The sequence below is a fragment of the Glossina fuscipes genome, unplaced genomic scaffold (assembly GCF_014805625.2).
Source record: "Glossina fuscipes isolate IAEA_lab_2018 unplaced genomic scaffold, Yale_Gfus_2 188, whole genome shotgun sequence".
Taxonomy (NCBI): Eukaryota; Metazoa; Arthropoda; class Insecta; order Diptera; family Glossinidae; genus Glossina; species Glossina fuscipes.
This window is the reverse complement of record NW_023998531.1, coordinates 988,757-994,333: the sequence shown is the minus strand read 5'-3', so window position 1 is coordinate 994,333 and position 5,577 is coordinate 988,757. Positions and strand designations below refer to the sequence as shown.

General features: G+C 32.7%; 1 pseudogene; it reads right to left on the bottom strand.

Moving 5' to 3' along the window:
• Positions 1-2,577: 2,577 nt before the first annotated feature.
• On the bottom strand, positions 2,578-3,495 carry LOC119641900 (annotated as a pseudogene).
• Positions 3,496-5,577: the final 2,082 nt, after the last annotated feature.

The window sequence follows — 5,577 nt, the reverse complement described above, 5'->3', positions numbered from 1 at the left end:
AGTGTTAAACAGCCTTAAACAGTTGTAAACACTTTGTTAAAATAGCGAAATTCCGGATCGAAAGTATTTAAAATGTCATTAAACAGTGTTCATCAGTCTTAAACAGTCTTAAACAGTTGTAAATACTTTGTTAAAATAGCGAACTTCCGGATCGAAAGTATATAAAATGTCATTAAACAATGTTAAACAGCCTTAAACAGTCTTAAACAGTTGTAAACACTTTGTTAAAATAGCGAACTTCCGGATCGAAGGTATATAAAATGTCAGTAAACAGTATTAAAGAGTCTTAAACAGCCTTAAACAGTTGTAAACACTTTGTTAAAATAGCGAAATTCCGGATCGAAAGTATATAAAATGTCATTAAACACAGTTAAACATTCTTAAACAATCTTACACAGTTGTAAACAGTTGTAAACACTTTGTTAAAATAGCGAAATTCCGGATCGAAAGTATATAAAATGTCATTAAACAGAGTTAAACATTCCTAAACAATCTTACACAGTCGTAAACAGTTGTAAACACTTTGAAAAAATACCGAAATTCCGGATCGAAGGTATATAAAATGTCATTAAACAGTGTTAAACAGCCTTAAACAGTTGTAAACACTTTGTTAAAATAGCGAAATTCCGGATCGAAAGTATATAAAATGTCAGTAAACAGTATTAAAGAGTCTTAAACAGCCTTAAACAGTTGTAAACACTTTGGTAAAATAGCGAAATTCCGGATCGAAAGTATATAAAATGTCATTAAACAGTGTTAAACATTCTTAAACAGTCTTAAACCGTTGTGAACAGTTGTAAAAACTTTGAAAAAAGAGCGAAATTTCGGATCTTAAATGGTTGTAAACAGTTGTAATAAGGTTTGATATGGTATGATGGTGAAGCGTTCAAATATTTGTTTACGGGAAGATTCTCTATGAATCCTTCCCAAGGTGTTAGTGAATGTAGTTTAACAGTTTAGCCCTATGCTGCTCGGCTCCAGTACGCCAAGTCTATCCGTCTTTTATAATGCCAAAGTGTCTCGGCATAAGACGGTCACTAATCTTCAAGGTTCAGGCAGATTGAATGCCTAGTGCTATTAGCGAGTAAAACGCTTGGTTGAGTTGCTTTATGAGAACTGGTTTCCTTTATTTTCTTAGGCACTATTTATACTTAATTTTTACACTAAATTATTCTTATCTTATTCTAAACAGGATTGTAATTGTTTACTAAATTATCCTTATCACTCACTAGACTATTCTTATCTAAACAGAATTATCACTGTTTACATGCGAAGTGAAGTGTGACATTTTATTTTTATTTTATCAAAAGGATTATGCTGAAGTCGCATAATTTTGTCACACTTCAAGTGGATGCATACGATAGTATGCGATCACACTACCCAGTCTTAAATAGTTGTAAACACTTTGTTAAAATAGCGCAATTCCGGATCGAAAGTATATAAAATGTCTTGGTTTAGCCTCAGTCACCTGTAGCGACGAATGATATCACCCAAAAGGAGGCCGGAGCCAGGTGGACCTAGAAAAACTGCATTAACGCCAATCGTTGGGTTCGTGAAAAATCTCACAAGTTAATCAAAATATGTACGCGGCACGCAGCAACTACAATACAAGCACAACAGGTTTTCTAAGTTATAATTTTTATAATAAAAATTGATAATTAATATACTCCTTACTACATAAATTTTTCATTCACCCTTTCGAATAATTTGTAAAAAAGTTAAAATTGTAGCACACACTACAAAATTCCTCGTAGGCGGCAGTGAACGAGTTAAAAAGTAAAAATAATTTATATTTTATTATATTATAAATAAACAGTAAATGAAGTTCTAGGCAAAAAAGTAGAAAAATTGACGCAAAAAAGAAAACGAAAACAGTTTAATAAACATCATCATAAACAACTTAATCCCAGTTGCGGTAATTTGAATCAATATATTTACATGCACTTACATACACTTAAATAGAATTCTGATTTACTATTTCGGGAAATCGAAAATATTTCTTCTAAATTGTCATTATTAATATTCTCTATTTTTTTTTTTCTCTTTGGTTTGTTCAGAGTGTAGGACCGAGCCTTATAAGGATAAGGACCTTTATGTCTACTTAAAAAGGTTTCGCGAAATTGTTGAAGAAAAACCATTTTACCTTTTCCTATTTAAAACAGTGAACTTATGTTGTTATTGTTCTCTAATTAGATATTTGTCACTGAGCAAGCCAGTAGCGCACGTCTGCATAATTTATGTTCAAATTTTCTTCTTTTTATTATAATTATTATTACATGTATAAAGACACGGTAGTGTTCTCTGATAAAATGCACAATATCCACTTTTATGTTTACAAGCATAGCACAATGTTGGAGAATATAAATGTAATTTCTAAGTAAAAAAAAAAAAAAAATTATTATTCACTTTTTATAAGATTGGAATTATTGATAAATGATTGACACACGTACCCTAAGATGAGTAAACGATATAGATATGTATTTGATAAGAGGTAAAGTTGAAGTTTAAAGATATTCCGGTCTTATGAGTATTTTTCAAAATTTTTCATAATATCTGTACATATTCGCTCGCTCGCTTTGCAATGTTCGCTTTCTTTCTCCCATTGTTTTTGTTATTATTCTGATATTTTCTTTATGGCAGTTAAATATTTTTGTGTATTGATTGACTACATCAAAAGTATTTACACCAAAATAACGATGTATTCCGACCAAGATCTTATCCTTCGATTCAAAAAAATGCTATCAATATTAGTAAAAACATCGTTAGCTTTCTTCGCCGCATCGACGCGAAAATGCAAGCCTCTTAAAGCATAATAGTCTACCAAAGGTTTAGTTTGTTTGTGATAAGCGTCTAAACGTTTCTTTAAAGCTTGCGCATTATTATCACTGCGTCGTATTAGCGGCTCGCCGGTTACCTTTAAAATAATTTATAAACTTTAAGAAAAATAAAATCTTATTGACAAAAAACAAAAGGTTAACACCTACATCATCAGTCATGGCTACCTTGGGTGGAGCGAATTCTTCGTGATATGAGCGACCAATGCTTGGATGTATTAAACGGCCTGTTATGCGACGCACTAGTAAATTATCATCAATAGTTAATTCAATAACGGCATCTAATGAGGTCTTTCTCTTGGCCAAAAGTTCATCAAGCTGTTGAATTCAATTTAATTAAGCGCATCAATTTGTTGAAAATTCTTCTCTTTGCCATACCTTTTGAGCTTGCACCACCGTACGTGGAAAGCCATCCAACAAAAAACCATTCTTGCATTCCGATTTATCTAAATTCTTTTTCAATGTAGTTCCCAATTGGGAACCTCAACTGATTTCAGCTCGTAACATGTCGCTGGTTGATAAGTGGCAAACGCAGAATTTCTATTTCAACCAAGGAGCCTAATAATAAGAGAGAAAATCATATCTTTAACAAAGAATTGAACAAAACTGGTTTTTATTGTCCTGATCCGGCTCTTGCCTTTATGACGAAAGCAACATCCATGTCATATGAATACTTATATCATTGAGGACTCTTTTCTTGCCATCTAACATTCTTACCGCTCTTCTTCATCTTCTCTTTAATGAAAAAAAAAACTTCCACTTTCAATGACCTTGAACTGACCGCGCTAACGCTATATCCACTTTGGTTAGTTTAGTATGCTTTCTGATTAGAAAAAACTTGCTTCACGGCCACTAAACTTTTAGTAACCAAATACACTTAAAGACAAGGAATTAATTTTAAGAGAAGTTTCGCAAATTATTAAACTTTATTATGTAACGTTTTGTTACATTTTATTCGCATTTTAATCTTTTCACATACACTGTTATTCTACCAACATACGTGCAAAATACTCTATGCTCCATTTATTGCCTTACCTGTGTTCAGGCCATTGAATTTACTGTGGATTCCGAGGAATCAACGGAACTGCATCAAACGACTAAGCAGTTGGAAATTGAATTAGAAACAGTGTTTTCTGGAAGCCCTCTTAATAGCTTACAACACGATTTAAAAGCAGCCAAGAAAGGGGACAACGTATCGAACGGTCAGGTTAGTATTAACTTCTTTGATCATGAGTATATCTCATCGTACCCATCGTAGATCGTTGATTTGCTTAGAATGTCTCTCTTGTGATTGCTATATTTAACTGCAGCTTTTCCTTGTTATACTAATTATCCATCTGGTTTTATTTTTTTGCTGCCAGTCAAATGTTTTTGCGAAAAAACGTTGAAAAAGTTATGAAAATTAATTATTTCTGCAATATAATCTTTGGGCTCCCAACTTGAAATTGACAATATTTAAATATAAAATATATGTATTAGAGTCTCATATAGGAGTGCAGATATATTAGACGAATAGAAGTATTTGTGAAGGAATATAATCACTATTTGATTGAGATCATTTATATGTTCAAATTTCAATACCTTACTATTCAATATAAGTTATAAACTTTAGACAAATATTCTACTTCCATTATCCACTTTCTTTATAGCAGACCTACTCTACAATGACAATGTAAGACTACAGCTGTTCTACACCAGAGGATGTATTGTTACAATATTTATAATTGGTCCAGTATCAACGGATGGAACTGAGAGCGAAGAGAAATCGTCTTTTAAACATGGATAAGATATTGCCACCAAGAACTATGTGGAACCAGTAATGTTCGGATTTTTAGTCGTATCTGGCTAAATATACCGAGAAGCAGAACAAAGACATGAGCAACGTCTAAGTTTAATATACCCGGCACCGCAAGGTTGTGTAGGGTATAAAAAACACTTCCAGAGAGCAATTGGCACACTCGAGTTCGGCATTGAAGGGGAATGCGCTACAACATGTCAATAGATAACATAAGATAGATTGCTTTTTCTTTGCGATAAGACTTAACCACACATCCCAAAAACGTTAAAAACACTGAAATAAATTGAACTGAACTGTGTGCTTCCAAAATGCGATAAGAGCCGACGTCAACCATTCATGTGCATATTTATGGGGAAACGAGCCCAAATCTTAATATAATTGAAAGTTAATTTCCCATCGTTTAAGACTATAAAGCGAGTAACCAGAAAGTAGCATTACTTCTTAATGTGTTAGATATTGGACAGTTTCGAATGATGCCCACTATCGAGAAAGTTTATTGTCGAAAAAGAATAACGGTAGACAAGAAAATTCAAAAAGCTAATTTTGTAAACAATTTCTTATATTTTCCTGAATTGCAATAAAATAAAACCGTATATTCAAACTTTTTAATATTTATTTCAAATTTCGATAGATTGAATCAAGATGGTCTCAACACGTTCAAAATAGTACACATACCAAAAGCCGAATCGCGTTATCCATCGCATTATAACAATAGTTCACGTTTTTTGCCATTTTTTTTCGACATAAAACGTAACACCTATGAATGCATAGAAGAAGCCGCCAGCCTCGATTGGTGACTTTTTTAAGAATACAATGACAACAAAACCCAAATCTGATCTGACATATTTATTCGCTCTGGCTCGAATAAATGTCATTAAACAGCCTTAAACAGTCTTAAACAGTCTTCAACAGTTGTAAACAGTTGTAAAAACTTTGTTAAAATAA